Source organism: Leptonychotes weddellii, chromosome 12, assembly GCF_054177405.1.
Source record: "Leptonychotes weddellii isolate Sample4059 chromosome 12, ASM5417740v2, whole genome shotgun sequence".
In the NCBI taxonomy this organism is placed as follows: domain Eukaryota; kingdom Metazoa; phylum Chordata; class Mammalia; order Carnivora; family Phocidae; genus Leptonychotes; species Leptonychotes weddellii.
This window is the reverse complement of record NC_138380.1, coordinates 89,557,719-89,575,281: the sequence shown is the minus strand read 5'-3', so window position 1 is coordinate 89,575,281 and position 17,563 is coordinate 89,557,719. Positions and strand designations below refer to the sequence as shown.

At 48.9% G+C, this 17,563-nt stretch overlaps 1 long non-coding RNA gene across 2 annotated transcripts; it reads left to right on the top strand.

The window, feature by feature from the left end:
• The first annotated feature begins 2,739 nt into the window (after positions 1–2,739).
• On the top strand, positions 2,740–9,153 carry LOC145716620 (uncharacterized). Of its 2 annotated transcripts, none has more exons than XR_014139432.1 (3): positions 2,740–3,544; positions 4,394–4,564; positions 7,148–9,153. It is a non-coding gene; the product is annotated as an uncharacterized LOC145716620 (long non-coding RNA). The 2 variants fall into 2 exon arrangements; XR_014139431.1 differs by having other exon boundaries at positions 2,740–4,283.
• Positions 9,154–17,563: the final 8,410 nt, after the last annotated feature.

Genomic DNA, 17,563 nt, shown 5'->3' with positions numbered 1-17,563 from the left:
TTACCCACAGAACTTCTTCTAAAATTGGAGTCAGTCCTCTCAAACCCCACCACTGCTGCTTTATCTATAATATTCTAAATCCTTGTTGTCACTTCAACAATCTTCACAGTCTCTCCACCATGGTCTTTGCTCAACCATAAGAAGCAACCCTCTCCACTGAAGTTTGATCCTGAGATGCAGCAAATCAGTCCCATCTTCAGGCTCCACTTCTAGTTCTAGTTCTCTTGCTATTTCTACTACATCTTCAGTTACTTCCTCCAATATAGTCTTGAACCTTTCAAAGTCATCCATGATGGTTGGAATCACCTTCCTCCAACTTCCTGCTCATGTTGATATTTTGATCTCTTCCCATGAATCATGAATGTTCCTAATGGCATCTAGAGTGGTGAATCCTTTCCAGAAGGTTTTCAATTGACTTTGCCCAGATGCATCAGAGGAATCACTAATCTAGGGCAGCTAGGGCCTTATGAAGTAAGACTTGACAGTCAAAATTACTGCTTGATCCATGGGATATGGAGTGGATGTTGTGTCACAGGCATGAAAACAACATTCATCTCGTTGTCCATCTCCATCAGAGTTCTCGGGAAACCAGGTACATTGTCAATGAGCAGTCATATTTTGAAAGGAACCCTTTTTTCTGCAGTAGGTCTCAGTAGTGGGGTTAAGAGATCCAGTAAAACGTGTTGTAAACAGATGGGCCACCACCCAGGCTTTATGGTTTTATTTGTAGAGTGCAGGCAGAGTAGATTCAGCACAAATTTTAAGGGCCTTACGGTTTTTGGAATCGCTTCAGTCACCAGCTGTATTAGCCCCTAACGAGAGAATCAGCCTGTCTTTAGAAGCCAGACACTGACTTCTCTCTCACTACGAAGTCCTAGACCAGTCTCCAATAGACGGCTGTTTTGTCTACGCTGGAAATCCATTAGCATAGCCACCTTCATTAATTCCCTCAGCCGGATCTTCTGATGACTGGCTGTAGCCTCTCCACCCGCCCCTGCTGCTCCACCTTGAGATGCTTCTTTCCTTAAACCTCATGCACCAACCTCTGCTAACCTCAGACTTTTCTTCTGCAGCCTTCTCACCTCTCAGCCTCCATAGAACTGAAGAGTCAGGGCCTCGCTCTGGATTGGGCTTTGGCTTAAGGGAATGTTGTGGCTGCTTTGATCTTCTTTCCAGACTTTTAAAGCTTCCTCCATATCAGCAAGAAGGCTGTTTTGCTTTCTTATCATTTGCGTGTTTGCTGGAATAGCGCTTTGAATTTCCTTCAATAACTGTTCCTCTGTGTTCACAACTTGGTTCACTGGTTGTCACAGGAGATCCTGCTTCCAGCCTGTCCTGGCTTTCGACATGCCTTCCTCCCTGAGCTTAATCATTTCTAGCTTTTGATGAAAATTGAGAGACGTGTGGCTCTTCTTTTCACTTGAACATGTAGAGGCTACTGTAGGGTTATTAATTGGCTTCATTTCAACACTGTTTTGTCTCAGGGAATAGGGACGCCCGAGGAGAGGGAGCGATAGGAGGAACAGCTCTATGGAGAATTAGAACACACACAACATTTATCAATGAAGTTCACTGTCTTCTATGGGCATGGTTTGTGGTGGCCCAAAACAATTACAATAGCAACATCGAAGATCGCTGATTGTAGACCACCCGGATGAATATAATGAGAAATTTTAAAATACTGTGAGAATTACCAAGATGTGATACAGAGACACAAAGTTAGCAGATGCTGTCGGAAAAATGGCGCCGATAGACTTTCTCGATGCAGGGTTGCCACACACCTAACAGTGATAAAAAATGCAGTATTTGTTCAGTGCAACATAGCCAAGCACAATAAAACAGCATATGTCTGTCTCTACCCAAAAGAACTGAAAACAGAGACTTGAAAAGATCCCCCCAGGTTCACGGCAGCATTATTCACAATAGTCAAAAGGTAGAAGCAACCCAAGCGCCCATCACCGATGAATAAGCAAAATGTGATAAGTACACATTCTGGAATATTCTCCAGCCTTAAAAAGGAAACAAATTCTGAAGCACGCTACAATACGGAGGAACCTCAAGGACATTGTTATACTAAGTGAATAAGCCAGAGACAAAAAGGCAAATACTGGGTGATTCCCCTTACTTGAGGTTCCGAGAGCCGTCAGAGAGACCGACCTTGGAATGGAGGGCGCCAGGGGTTGGGGGCGGGCGGGACGGAGAGGTTTTGTGTGACGAGTTTAACAGAGTTTTTGTTGAGCAGAGTTTTGGTTTTGCAAGATGAGGAGTTCGGGCAATTGGCTGCAGGACGACGTGAATGTACCGAACGCTACCGACCACACACTGAGAAATGGTTAGTATACTCAATTTCATGTTGTGTGTATTTTATCACAACTGGATCAGAATAATTTCATCCTAATAAGATTAGACGTTCATCCTGGTAGTTTTATCAGTTCCAGCGCATAAGGCAGGCTTACTGTCAGGTCTGTCTTCTGTCCCTCACTGGGCTCCTTCCTGGGGACCCCTCAGCCCCCCGGGCACAGAAGGAGTTTCTTTTGCTGAGCACGCTAGGGGAAGAGAAGGCGGCTGCACAACCTGCCAAGGGTGGAGGGAGGCCCAAGGCCCGTTAGAGCAAAGTGGGCGGGTGAGGCTGGACCCCCCAGGGGAGGGACCCCCACAGGAGCGGGTCCAGAGGGTGGGGGCAGGTTGTTGGATTAAGCTTCTCTGTGCATGACGGGAGAGTGATGGGGTCTCCTCTGCCGCCCTCTGGAATCTTCCTCCACCCAAGCAGCACCCACAATACCTGGGTTCGGGCTTGTCTTTTCGAGGACGTAAGTGAGTGCCAGTTCGAGAGCTGAAGCCGCCCAGGTAGACAGACACCCCAAGCTCCTCTGAAAGCGAGCACTGTCTCCACGTAAAGCGGTCACGGCGCCACCGGCTTTCTCCACCAGGGAAGGACTGCTGCTGTTCCCATGGACCCGATCATCTTCACTCGGTCCTCAAAGGTCACCGCCCTGCCAACCTGGTGGCTCCCAGACTGGTGGCTCCCTTCCAGAAGGTCCGTGCAGGTGCCGTGGAGTCCCACACCAAGGAGCACGTGGACAGTTAAAAGGGCAGGGCCCCTCCTGGGCACGTCCCGGGCAGGTGACCCAGCTGGCAACCCCACCCTCCTTCCCTGCACTGTCAGGGAGAAGCAGGGCCAGTCCCACGTGCCTCAGGGACTGAGTCACTGAGCAAGCAGCACCCCCTCCCTGGGCTCCCTCCAGGTACAAGACTGGGTGTGCCCCAGCAGAAACTATAAAACAAAATAATATGTACAAAAACATCTCTGGCATTTCAAAGGTCATCAAGCAGAACACCAGATGGTTTTCGATTCAAACCATCCCATATTTCCTGTCTAAATTTCAGGGCAGTGCTTGCTAGCTCCCACATCACCTGGGATGCCACCAGCTGATGATTTTCTTCCCAGAGCTCATCCACATGCAGCAGAATGCTGAGCTCTGTTCCTTCAACACGAGGCCATCCAGGACGCCATGGGCTGCTCGTCTGGCACCACCTGGGCGCAGTGAGTACAAATTCCAGGGCTGGAGTCCAGGTGGCTGCATTAAAACCTAACTCCAAAGGTGCCCAGCCAGGCTGGGGGAGCCCGGGGCAGGCAGAGCCTGCAGCCTGCAAAGGGAAAATCCCCACAGCTCTCTACTCTAACTTCCCCAGAGCAGAGTCCAAAGGGCTCTCTGCTTTATTTTTATTTGTTTATTTATTTCTGTGCCTCAAACACTGTCTCAGTGTCCATGACCAGCGGACACTGAAGTCAGTGGTCATGCTGATGCTGGCTCACCTGCCCGCATGATTGATGCTCATTTACCATCGGCTGCCCTGGCAGGAAGCAGGGCGAACAGTACCTGCCTAAAGGGAATTTCAAAGAGAAACCCGGCACACCCCACTCCTCCTGCTTAGGATCCACTGCGACTCAAGTTCTGCCTAACTGGGTCTGTTTTCGCCCTGGGCAGAAGGGAGTTGCCACTCTCTGCCCAAGATTCTTCCAAAGCAGAACGTTTGATTCCTCCTAAAAGATTCTGAGAGTTAGAAACAAGCCGCCCTGGTTCTCAGGGTCACTTCGCCGCCAGTGTCAGCCTGGTCTCTCCTGCCAGGTAGCTGGACAAGGCCTCTGCCTCATCCCCGCGGAGGGAGCAGCCTGGAGGTGGGTAGGGAACCCTAGGAGAGTCCCAGGCAGCTGAGTCAACGCAGACTCCCGGCCTCGCCCCAGACCTCCTGAATCGGACTCTGCATTTGTCACGCTCCGGGTGATTTCTGGGGGCAGTTCTGGTTGGGAGGAAGCATCAGAGAAAGGGGCACATTTCTAACAGGATTTTAATAATGATGCCATGGAATATCATTTTGCACACTTATTTAGTCCTGTGAGCCAGAGCCAAGTGCATCTGAGAAGATAGTCATCCACTAAACAAACATGGTCGGCCCCATCGTGTCCCAGAAGCATTCCAAGACCGACGATAAGAGGTATAAGTCGCCCTCCACAAACTCACGGTCTCCAAGGGCAGACTGGTATTACCAGGCGATAGCACAGGTAAGTACAGAAAGAAGGACAGACCGCGCTACTCAAGGGTGATAAAGGACTCCCGATTTGGGCTGGGTTCGGGAAGTGACCTGCGAGCCGTGATATGAAAAGTCAGTCGGAGGTGGCAAGGACGGGGGTGGCGTGAGCTGTTCCCAGCGAGGACGTGAGAGGGAGGCAGGGGGCTGAGCGCGGACTGGATCATGGAGAGCCCTGCTCATTTCCTATGAACCACATTGAGCAAGACAGCGGCTGCTCTCGAGGCGCATGCGCGCATGCACAAGCGCACATGCGCACACGCACTCATCCTAACAGCTCTGGAAGGCAAGGGCGTTCAAGGCAGCGGACCATCAAATCCAACGCAGAGACGCAGGGTCACAGGAGCAACAGGAGAGGGTCGGGGTTCGAAAGAATCGGGCAGAAAGCTCTACATGAACAGGACTGAGGGAAATGAGAGCACGTTCTAGAACAGCATGTCCTCCAACTGGGGGGAAAATGTGGTGGGTCTGGTATGAGAAGCTAGAGAGAAAGGAGCCTGGCTGAGAGTGCCAGCCCTCCTGATGGAAAGCCCAGGAAGGTGAGGTGTTCAGACAGGTGCAACGGGGCCTGCAGGCCCAGGAAGACAGGCCATGTGGGCAGCTATAACCCCCGCCTACCCAGCAACCTCAACTGGAATCTTGGGGTGAACACTGTATTTCCATTTTGCCCAGCAGTCTCGGGGGGAGGGGACTAAGCTGGTAGAGATGGGGACAAGGGCTCCAAGTGGAGCGGACGTGTGGGAGCAGGCAGGGCGTGGGTGTGTGCCTTCCCAAGTTTGCAGGGTCCCTGTAGCCCCCTACGCATTTGGTTAGGACTCCAGTCAGTACACTGTGAGGATGAGAGAGGACCAGTCAAGTGCCTCTCAAGTGCTTCTGCTCTGCGTTCTAGCGCTGACACTCGAATGTCATGACGCTGATGGTGCTGGTTTCAGAACTGCCTACTTGGGTTCACTGCAGGTTAGGAAGCACTAGCTATATAAGCCACCACTTTCCGGACTGAAAGCACTAAAGACGCACGAGGGCTGGGTCTGGCGCGGGGCTCGCAAACACTCTGGGCACTCTGCCCATGAGGCCTGAGCTTGAGTTTCCACGAAGACTGAACCAGGTAACAGATGTAAGGTGACTGGTGCAGGACCTGGCAAGGAGTGGGTGCTCAGAACAGGTCTCCTGTCTTTACATACTCTCTTGTGCCCAAAGAGGGTATCTGACCCATGGAGAAATCTAGAAGGGACCTAGGAAGGTGCGAAGTTCATTTACAGCAAAAAGGTGCACCTGGGCAGCATGGAAATTTCATCAAGTTACAATGTGCTTGAGTGTGCCTGTTTAGTTTTTTAAAACAGTGTTCTAAAATAATTACAGAACTCTTAAGTAAAACTTTTGTGCAAGAAACCTCATTTCTAAAACACATTTTTCTTTAAACCAGAGTTTAGGAATCCCTAAAGATCTACAAAGAGAGTTGTTGGCAGCCTAAAGGGTAAAAGATTTCTTTTAAACAGGTGCAATCATTTAAATAATCTTTTAAATATCTATTTAATGAGGAGTTTCCCAAATGGGGTCATCTGCGTTGTACTCACTGCCACACCATTCAGTACCAGTGTTGGGACTACACCTGCAGCAGAGACTGAACAATGTCCCCTGCACGTGAGGGTCAAAAGATCCCCAGTGGCCCAAACCCAAAGTCCTACCCTGCTTCAGAACTGACCACGCTTTTTTTCTGTTGCCCAAAAACGTGGTGAGAAGGTCCTGCCCTTGTAATTAGCTGTGCAGTGTTAAAAAGGCAACGACGAATATTGGATTTAACTACTTTTCAGTATTGTGTTTGCTTGCATTATCAAACACGTCCATCAAATTAATGGGATCTTGTTATCTGCATTAGAAAGCAACCATAGGGGTGCCTGGGTGGCTCAGTTGGTTGAATGTCTGACTCTTGGTTTTGGTTCAGGTCGTAATCTCAGGATCGTGAGCTCGAGCCCCGTGTCGGGCTCCACGCTCAGTGTGGAGTCTGCTTCGGATTCTCTCTCCCTCTCCCTCTGCCCCTCTCGCTCATGCTCTTTCTCTCTCTCAAATAAATAAATAAATCTTAAAAAAAAAAGGCAACCATAATGCAGATGGCATTGATGTAAATGATGGTCATCATCTTAAAGTCAAAAGATTAATGTACACAGTAAGAAATTCACCTACAGAGATTTAACTTTTTACATGTCAGATTGAATGCCGGTGATCTCAGTCAAGTGTCAGTGCCACAGAAAGGGAGTGGATGGTCATGATTCAGAGCGAGGCCCACATGGATACGTGGCAGGCGGCCTCGGATCAAAACCTGGCTCGGCCTCTCATTAGCTGTGTGCTCTCAGAAACTGATAGAGCCCTGTGCCTCAATTTCCTTATCTGGAAAACAGGAATGACCCTGTAGGACTGCCATGATGATCTGATGTAATGATGCTTATGAGCTAGCACTCAAGTTCATAATAAGTATTAGTGACTAACAACTAACAACTTTATTAATGTGACTTTTGTGCTCCATTTTGTGTAATTTATACATTCTGTTTTCATTTTACAGTTGTAAAAGGAGCCTACTTACCTAGCTTCACGCTTGTAGGTATTTAAGAAAACTGTAACACATTTAATTGAATAAAAGAGGTCACAGCCATTGTTTTGGGACAGCCGTGAGACCACTTTCTTACACCATACGCAAAAATAAACTGAAAATGGATTAAAGACCTAAGTGTGAAACCTGAAACCATAAACCCGCTAAAAGAAAACACAGGCATAATCTCTTGGACATCGGCCTTAGTAATATTTTTCTGGATATGTCTCATCATGCAAGGGAAACAAAACAAAAATAAACTATTGGGACTTCATCACAATAAAAAGCTCTTCCACAGCAAAGGAAACCATCAACAAAATGAAAGGCAACCTACAGAATGGGAGAAGATATTTGCAAATGATACAACTGATAAGGGGCTCATATTCAAAATATATACAGAATTTATACAACTCAATGCCAAAAAACCAAACAATCCCATCAAAAATTGGGCAGAGGACCTGAACACATATTATTCCAAAGAAGACATCCAGAGGGCCAACAGAAACATGAAAAGATGCTCAACATCACTCATCATCAGGGAAATGCAAATCGAAACCACAATGAGGTATCACCTCACATCTGTCAGAATGGCTAAAATCAAGAAGGAAAGAAATAACACGTGTTGGCGAGGATATAGAGAAAAGGAACCCTCGTGCACTGTTGGTGGGAATGCAAACTGATGCAGCCACTGTGGAAACCAGTATGGAGGTTTGTGAAAAAAAAATTAGAAATAGAAATATCTTTAGTGGCAGGTAGTGGGCACTAGGTGGCAAATATGGTGTCCAGTTCAAGTTGCCCAACGTGTATGGAGCATTCCAGGTGAAAGTGGATTACAACCGGCTAGGCTACACGCACTTACACTCTTGCACTCAGGTGTCCATGAGGCCACTCCAGCACATGCAGTATGAGGGCATCATCCCCTCAGCCTAGCCCTACTATGCCAGCCAGAGACTTCTCCATGATGCTGGGGCTCTTCATCTTCAGCATGGTCTTCTTACACATGAAGGAGAAAGATCAGACTGACTGAGGGGGCAGAGCCCTGTGACTCCTTAAAACACACAGATGGCGGTTATGTAGGATTGGGTCTTCCTCTTACGGAGGCTTTTTTTTGTTTTTGTGTTTGTTTTTAAGCCATGGGACAGTGGTACAACCTTACCTCAGTGGGAGCTACAGCATTGAGTACCAAGGGATTGGGGGTTGGGGAAGGATTTTTATGTGAGTTTTTCCACCTAATGCTAAGTGGTATTTTTCATATGTGGTCACTCTCCTTTCTAAGATAAACATTGCCCTCCAACTTCAAAAAAAAAAAAAAAAAGTGCCATAGTGCCATCTAGTAATTCCACTGCTGGGTGTTTACACAAAGAAAATGAAAACACTAATTCAGAAAGATATCTGCACCCCTATGTTTACTACAGCATTATTTACAATAGCCAAGATATAGAAACAATCCCAGTATCTGCTGATAGATGAATGGATAAAGAAGCTGTATTGTGTATATATATACACATATATACATACAATAGAATATTACTCAGCCGTAAAAAAGAATAAGATCTTACCAATTACAACAGCATGGCTGGATCTAGAGGGTATAAAGCTAAGTTAAATAAGTCAAAGACCAATATCAGATGATTTCATTTATATGTGCAATCTAAACAAATAAAAGAAATGAGCAAAGAAAAACAGAAACAGACTCACATACACAGAGAACAAAGTGGTGGATGCCAGAGGGCAGGCGGGTGGGGGGATGAGCAAAATAGGTAAAGTGGAGTAAGAGGTACAAATTTCCAGTTATAAAATGATTAAGTCAGAGGGATGGTAATTAGAGCATAGGGAATATAGTCAATAGTACTATAATAACATCATAAGGTGACAGATGGTGAACACACTTACTGTGGTGAGCACTGAGTAATGTATACAATCGTCTAATCACTATGTTGTAAAATGAAACTATAACATTGTGTGTCACTATACTTCAATAAAAAATAAAATACAATAAAATATTTAAAAATAAAATGGGTCGCTACACTATCAATTCTGAGACAGGCAGGCAGCCTGGAGTCCCAGGATTCATCAGATATTTGCTGCTGGTCTTCCATGCTATTTTAGATCATCTTCAACTGGACAGGCTGAACAGGAGCGGGCCAGGCAGGATGGCCAACACCCCACCGATATCCAGGAGTGACCAGGCCACATGGGGTCTCAAAAGCTGATCATGAGACTGGAGAGAAGGCCCTGCCCACCCTAGCACCTTCTAAGGAAGGGGTGTGTGGTACCTGCCCCTCCAGAGCCTCTTCTCTACTCCCTGAATCCTACCTTGGCAGCCCATCTGACCTCAGACTGGGCGAGTCATGTCTATCTTTGAGAAGAGAGTTAGACCTTCACAAAGAAGAGGATCACCTGGTCCTTGGGTCACGGTCACAGCAACAGCCGAGATTCCAAGAACATTCTAGAGCCTTTTGGGACATGCCCACATGAGTGATGGATGCTCAGCTCTGACCAGACCTAGGTGTTCCTCTCAGATCTCATCTTATGGAGAGAATCAGGATTCTGTCTTTCCCTTCCCGTCCTGTGCAGAGGGGCACTAGTGTCACCTGTGTGGCCAACTACATCATTCAGAGCCTGTCAGGCCTCTGACACTGCTCCTCGGGCACCGGTCCCTTCCCCTATGACTCCCCATCTACCCTGTTCACTCAGAAACCACACCCTGAGACTTGGATTTCAGAATGGGGCCTGCAGGTCACCCTATACTTCAGGGTCATGCTCCATAAGAGTCTTCAATAGGGTTGGCATGACCAAGGAAATTAACCGGTTTTCTTTTGTAAATGTGTTTTATCTAGTGGGTAGAGTTTCCCTTCTCCAAGATGCATCTACAATTTTCTAAAGAAATTCAATGAAAGTTTAAGCATATCAAGTGCTTGGTACATGGAGTCCAGGCAAACGGAGGGCCTTCTGCTGGCACCGACATCCTTCCATTTATCCTTCCAGGGACAATACAACTCCAGGACAAAGTGGAAGAAAGACATCCAATCCCAATAGCCGATGCTAGGAATAAACTACAGAAATGAGGGGGGGAATGCTGTGGAGGCAAACAGGGTGGGAACATGGTCTTCAAAACTATTCTCAGTGATATAGCAACAGTGCCGAGTGGGGAGATGTGGCCTCCCTTTCAACCCACGCCAGGAGCAGGGACAGGGAGGGACACTGCTACCAAAGGGACTTGCCTTTCAACTGGGACTCAGAAAGAGCTATTTCAGAGGGCTCTGGAGTGGCTTAGATGGAATCCCCATTAGAAGCAGGATGCCACTGGGGTGCCTGGGTGGCTCAGTCAGTTGAGTGTCTAACTCTTGATGTCACCTCAGGTCATGATCTCAGGGTTGTGGGATCGAGCCCTACGTCAGGCTCTCTGCTCAGTGTGGAGTCTGCTTGTCCCTCTCCCTCTGCTCCTCCTTGCTCGAGGTCTCTTTTTCTCTCTCTCTCTCTAAAAGAAATAAATGAAATCTTAAAAAACAAAAAGAAGCAGAATGCCACTTTTTAGACAAAATCTCCTTATCCCCACCTGAAGTCCACAGGCTCCATCCCACGTCTCACCCTTGCTTCCTGCTGAGAGATTCTGCATTCATGCTCACTCTACATCAAGTCCCTTCAGCACTTTGCTTTGTACTTGTAATAAAGTACAGCACCTTGGCAGAGCTTTGAAGGTCCGAGCCTTCCCACCTCGACTCCCTGCCAGCCTCAGCCCTGAAACCCGCCATGTCCCAACCGCACATCCTAGGAATAAGCAAGCTCTCCCTTGTTGAGGACTCACACATGCTGTTCCCCCTGCTGTAAATGCTCTCCCCTCTCCTCAACTCCTTTCTACCCGCCATGATCCAAACTGACACATGCACCCCTAAAAAGGCCATCCCCCAATTCCTAATGAAGCCCCATTATTCTCCAGCAGGGTCTTGGTTCCTTTTCTAGTGCTTCTTCTGATCTGCACTCACAGGTCTTTGCTGGGCTGTTTAGGACCAGCCACGACTCTAGACTCACACTCCAAGGGAACAGGGGTCAAGACTTTGCTGTTCATCAGCAGACACAGTCGCTCAGCGACTACCTGCTGTATGAGTGAGTTCTTGCTGCTGGTATTCAGCTGCCATGCCATTGGCCAAGTTTGCCAAAAACAAAGACAAGGTGAATGTCCAGACGCCCAGAGGACAGCAGACAGTGCTGAAGGCACCCAGGACTGTTTAGGGAACCCCCAACCACCCAATGGACAGGAACCAGCTTTCACAGCTCTAAGGGGAATATTCATCCAGTTTTTAGCTCCTAGTTTCTGAACACTTATGAGCCAGCCGAGCACTCAGTGTGTGCTTGCTTCTCACAGCAGCCTCACGTGGAAGGTAGATTCTCCGCATTTTACGTACAGGATGACTGCAGATGCCACAGAGTGAGTAACTTCCTCAGGGCCCCACCACTGGAAAGACTGGAATGCTACTCAGGCCAGGATGCACCCCTGCCCCTCAGTTATTGCCTGACAAAATAAACCCCCAGGGTTATCTGGCAGGTTGGTGTTGAGCTGTCTAGGCACTGTGCCCTGTGCTAGAATGTTGGCATCCTGCGGGGGCAGCTGTGATGAGAGGGGTAGGTCAGGAAGCAACCCTTTGGTGAAGTTTCTGGTACAGTCATAGATACAAGCCGTCTGCTGTGATGTCGGGTCTGGACAAGCCTTGTTTCTAAGTAGAGTTAGAGCCCCATCTTGTTTCTAGGTAGAGTTAGAGCCCCCAAGAACTTCATTCAGGGCTACAGCTTCCTTATAGATCCCACAAATCATAAGGACCGTGTTCAGCACCCTCAGGGAACAGAGGAAGAGGTAGAGTCAAGGGGAAAGGGAAAGGGCTAATGTCTAGAGCTGGGAGAGCCTCTGGGTCAGCACTCAGGGTTCTTGATACCTCTAGGGTTGGGGACTCCTTAGAGGATCTGATGAAGGCTATCTGCCCTCTCTCCAGGCAAGATGCACCTTCATGTATACACAAGATCCACAGACCATGGTGAGTGATCGGGGACCCCGGGATAGAACCCCTGCGATACTTTCTCTCAGAGTTGGGTACCTCCCAGGATCAGGGCAACGTTCCCTCTAAGACAACAGCCTGGGTGGCTCAGTCGGTTAAGTGGCTGCCTTCGGCTCAGGTCATGATCCCAGGGTCCTGGGATCAAGCCCCGCGTCAGGCTCCCTGCTCAGCAGGGAGCCTGCTTCTCCCTCTCCCTCTGCCTGCCTCTCTGCCTACTTGTTCTCTCTCTCTATCTCTCTGTCAAATGAATAAATAAAAAAATCTTAAAAAAAAAAAAAAGACAACAAATCCTTCTAATAAAGGAGAAATGAGGAACATCCTCCAGATGCTTTTCCCTACCAGCTCTGCCTGTTTTTTCTTTTAAAAACAAAACCTAACACAAGAGGAACATTCACCAGGAGCTGCAGATCAGTAATATGGGCCAAAAGATATATTTATGAACCTCTCAAATTAAGAGGACACCTCTAAGCTGCAGCTTACAGATGAAGACAGGAATGCCACACTGTTCCAGTAAACCAGGGGGCCATGGCTGTCCCCAGGAAAACGCCACATTTCAGGGCAATGCGGACACCATATTTAGGAATTCTGCCCCCAGAACATAGTTTTACAGCTGCAAACCACCTACCAGCCCCCGTGACACTCTCTACAATCAGGAAGACATTAAGTTCAGATCTAGCAAAGATATCGCCAAGCTGTGTGAGCTCCAACAAGCGACTTCGTGTGGGCAGGTTCCTGTCACTTGTAAGCCTCAGTTTCCCCTAGAGCTGACCAAAGAGCTCTTTCAAATGTTCATCTGACACAGTTAATGTAAGGATTAAATGTTTCTCATGCCGCACTGCTATGTAGGCAGCACTCAAGGACTGGTAGCTGTTACAAATATTTATACTGTTATTAGCAGGTTTATTGTTGGGGACAAAAAACCCAAAAGCCAGCCTCTTGTCTCCATGAGGGTACACTAGAAGCTAGCTCCTCAAGGTGCCCCCAAAAGCCTCATTTATGCAACAAATGCATTCAAAGCCAACTGAGAAACCCTACTCACGACATTATTTCACCGCTTTGACCCGGGTTTGGGGAAGCTTTCAGTAATTCAAAATGAAAAGATTAGCTTTCTTGATAGGATTCTCAAAGACATCATGACAAAAGATATCCATAACACTCACCAAACTCTACACTCAAGCCTGCATATGTGGGAACGCTGGTATCTCTGCACACATCAAATAAATATTCAAAGAGGAACATAGGAGAGCCAGGTCCCACAGCATTACCCAACTCCCGGGCGGTTAAGAAGGCTCCGTAGGTACGGATCACTTAACCATCCGCAAATACTCCGCGATGAAGCTGAGCAGAAGGACTCCTGCTCCAACTATCAGATAAAACAAGAGTTACTGCATTGTCGAACGGTACAGCAAAAGGATCTCTCCTTCCAAATAACAGGCAATGCTCCTTTCCTGAGGTTGGAACATTCTTATCAAATGAAATGAAATAGATGACTTACTGATTGCCAAACCACCTGGCAATGTTTGCACACATCCCAAGCTGTTCCCTGCCCCCGCCTGGAGCAGCTTGCTTTGTCCCCCTACAAGGAGAGCAGAGGGGTCTCTAGGCTGGGTTAAAGCAGTCCCAGGAGATAAGGTGCTTCCCTGGACTGGGAGCACGGAGGCGAGGAAGTGCCGTGAGAACAAGTGGAGGCCTCTGATCCGACCCAGCCTAGTGACTTATTAATAAAGGTGCCACCCGATGCAGGGCTTCTTCCCAAGCAAGCCTGCACATGGGTGACTGCGCTCACTGAGATGCTCCCTGCCGTGTGCACAACCAGCGACCAAACTCACAAGATGCCTTCGTTTACTTGGTCAAAGACACAGACCTTTTAACCTTGGAAAATAAAATGTTTAAAAGGAGGAGCTACTAGGGAGAGGAGCAGAGTTTCCTCCTCCCTGATGAGGATGCCTGGCGGCAACCTACTTCTTTCTTACAAAGCACACCCACTACCTTCTCAGACTGGGCCCATGTGGGCAACACAGGAGTTCACTTGGGGGAGAAAACTCTATTCTTCAAGAGCCAAGTCAGACCTTTCACATTGCTGCCCACCTCATGCAACCAAGCATTTGCTGAACTTGTAGAAAGCAATTCTTGCCATCTAAAGGCACGATTCAGCACCTTCTTTTCCTGAAGAGTGTTTATTTTTCTTTTCTTCCCTCCAAAAGAACCATGTGACAAGAAGCTCATTGTTTTCTGCCAGCCAGTCTTGCAGTAGTGTGGTTTTTCAAGCTCGAAACCCATATTCGGTTTCTACCAAATGCCACTGTCCCAGGATTACAAACAATGCTGCCAAACAGATAATGTGTGCAGGCAGACATGCCTAGGAGCCCGACGTGCTCCAGTTCTCAATAGAGCCAAGGGCCTGGGGTCCCAATGAAGGCACAGAGGGCCTGAGGATGAGGGGCTCTGGTGGCCAGGACAACACCTTTCCCCCTTTGGGCCCCTGCAGTCTGCTCTGTGTCACCTGAGCTACCCGTTTCCCTGGCTGGCAGCCCCCAGAGATCTGGTCAACCTCCCTCTCTGGCTGGGGAGGCAGGACCAGTCCAGCACAGCCCCCTGGAGGAGGCAAGGAGTGTGCTGCCCCCCTCAGCTGTACCCTGGTTAGATGCCAGCTTCACTGCACAGAGGCCACACCCACACCTGGTCACCACCTCCCTCCCACAACCCCAGAGACTGTGTAAGTCTGCTGGCTTATAGGCCATTTCTAGCCAAACGAAGAGCTCTTCTGTGCAAAGCTGCTCGCTGACTCTCCTTTCATTCGGGGGTTCCACTATTTCCTAAGGCTTCCACCTGGCTTTCATCTCCTCCTACTCCCCTTCCTTCTCTGCCTTCCCTCCTCTTCCTGTGCTTCCTTCCCCTCCTCTAATATCTGTGCCACGTTGGTTCCAACTCTGCCAGGCTCTACCCCGTCTCCTCCTCCCCACCCTCCCAGCTCCACCCATACTCAGGCTGTGGTCGTCTCTCCGTTGGACTATTACAGTAGACTCTCACAGAGTCTCCTCCACCTCCTGCCACACCCCCTTCTGAGTCCCCATCTCCACAGGCTAGGAAGACCCTTCCTCAAAGACAACTCCATTCAACCATGCCCCTGCTGCAAGTACCGCAGTGCTCCCCACTGCCCACTGCATAATCCCAAACTTCCCTGCCTGAGATGTTTTATCCCAATGCTGTTTCCACCATGCCCCCACAACCCCCAGCTGCGGTGACCAGAACCTTGGTGCTCTACACACAGAAGGGACTCTCTCCCCTCCATCCTATCTCCAGCTGTCTATCCTCTGCCAGCAGATTCATCTCTGAACCCTTCATGACATCTCAGCACCACCGCCAAGCAGCAAAGACCCTACACAATGCAGTCAACCGTGTGCAGCCTCCACTTTCTCCTCCATGTGATGGGGATAATACCCATGCCTTCTCCACGGGATCATGTCAAAGTTAAGTGATCTCACTCTTCTCAGATCCATGGACAGTGCCTGGCATCTGAGCCTTTAGCTAGCAGCTACTGTGACACAGTGTGGAATGGGACCATCCTGTTCTCACATATCCGTGAAGCCACAAAGCTGAGAATCCCATGCTCTAGATGCTAGAAGTGCCCCTGCAAGTTCTTGCCTGGAGGGATCCCCACCTGCTGCCCATCCCCTCGATAGCATAGTAAGGAGAAGACTAGAGGTCTCTGTGGCCAGTATGTCAGGCTAGTGGGGACATCATGGTGCCCTATCCTTCACCTGGTGCTTCTCTGTCCTCCCCCAAGTCAGCCAGGGGCCACCTGGAGAACCACACCAGGGCTGAGCTGGACTGGAGGCCAGTGGAGATGGAGCTGCAGAACTGCAGGCCTGGGGCTGTGTGGGAGCACCATGATGTGGGCCCCTGGGGCTGGGGAAAGTTCAGGAATAGAAACTGATACGTTTCCTGCCTAACTAGTTTTGGAGGGAGGCTGGCTCGGACTGCCCGTGTTAGCTGGGTGACAGAGAGGGTCAGAAGTGGGCACGCTATAGGCCCACTGGTTGAAGCCCAAAAACGTTGCGTTCCAAAGGCAGTTGAACACTGCAGAATTCAGCAGACTCAAGAGACCTTCAAAGGAACCTGAACAAGATGGATGCCTCCTGGGGCTAGGCTCCAGGCAGGGACCACTCTGAGCTGTTGGGGGCACAAGAGGCAGGAACCCCACAAGAGGACCCAGCATGGGGGCGCCCGCTGCACCAGAGGGCAGGCTGAGCAGCAGCGAGGGAAGGACAGAAAGCACCCACAAAGGACAAGTGCCGGCTCCTTCCCTTACTGTCAGCATCCCCACCCAGGCCACAGAAGCAGCCCCCGGGGGCCCTCAGGGAGGAACCCAAGAGCGGACAGAATACAGCAGTCTCTCCAGCAGGTGCTGTGGTGAGGCCCGAGTGTGGAGGCCGGGTGGGAAGGGGGGAGCTTCAGCTGGATATGGAAGTGAACTTGAACTTGTTTCTCAACATCTGACAAATGAGGCCACTCTGGTGGGTGACAAGAACTGAAGTCTATGGGGCCTCTGATGGCAGAACTGGCAGAGACCCGACAGTCCTTTCATAAATGCTCTATTCTTCTCCATCTCAGCACCATTCCAGAATGGTCAAAAATGGAAATGGCCCAAAAAAGAGAAGAAGAGAGACTAGTAGGGAACAACCCAGATCTATGTTCTCCCTTTCCTCCTTCTCTGGAAGACCATTAGGGGAGGGCAGACTTTGGAATTTCCCAGGACCCACCCGGCTGTGGTTCTGGGAGAGCTGGGTCAGCAGCTCCAGGAAAGCCGAGCCACACAGAAGACCAGCGCCCCTGGCGCACCCCTAAACTGAGATCTGGAGGCATGGTCCATTGGTATTCCTGAAGAAAAGAGCAATCAGGAATTTTCAGGACATTCTCAACACCGACAAATTTCTTCCTGGGCCATGTGGCCATTAGTAAGCGTATCCCACAGAACCACCAGGGAACCTGTGTGTGAGTCCACCAATTAAGATGTTAAATAATAGAAAATCATGGAAATGACCAGCAATATATTTCAACACATCACTAAAGAAATGGCAGGGACCTCTATTATACAAGAGGCATCAGAGAAAATAAACACAGATAGCAGTTAAGTTCTGAAGTATGCCAGAATGAGTTTAAGCACAATTGGGGGGTAATTATCGGCAATGACGGAAAATCCTTGGTTTCACATCACCCTCCAAGAAACCACGCTGTCCTGGTAGCATTGATTTTTAGCTCAAAAGGCCTATGGCAAATCCTACAGTTTTCCTCCTGATTCACTAATGGAACTGGCAAGGGGCAAGAAATATCAATG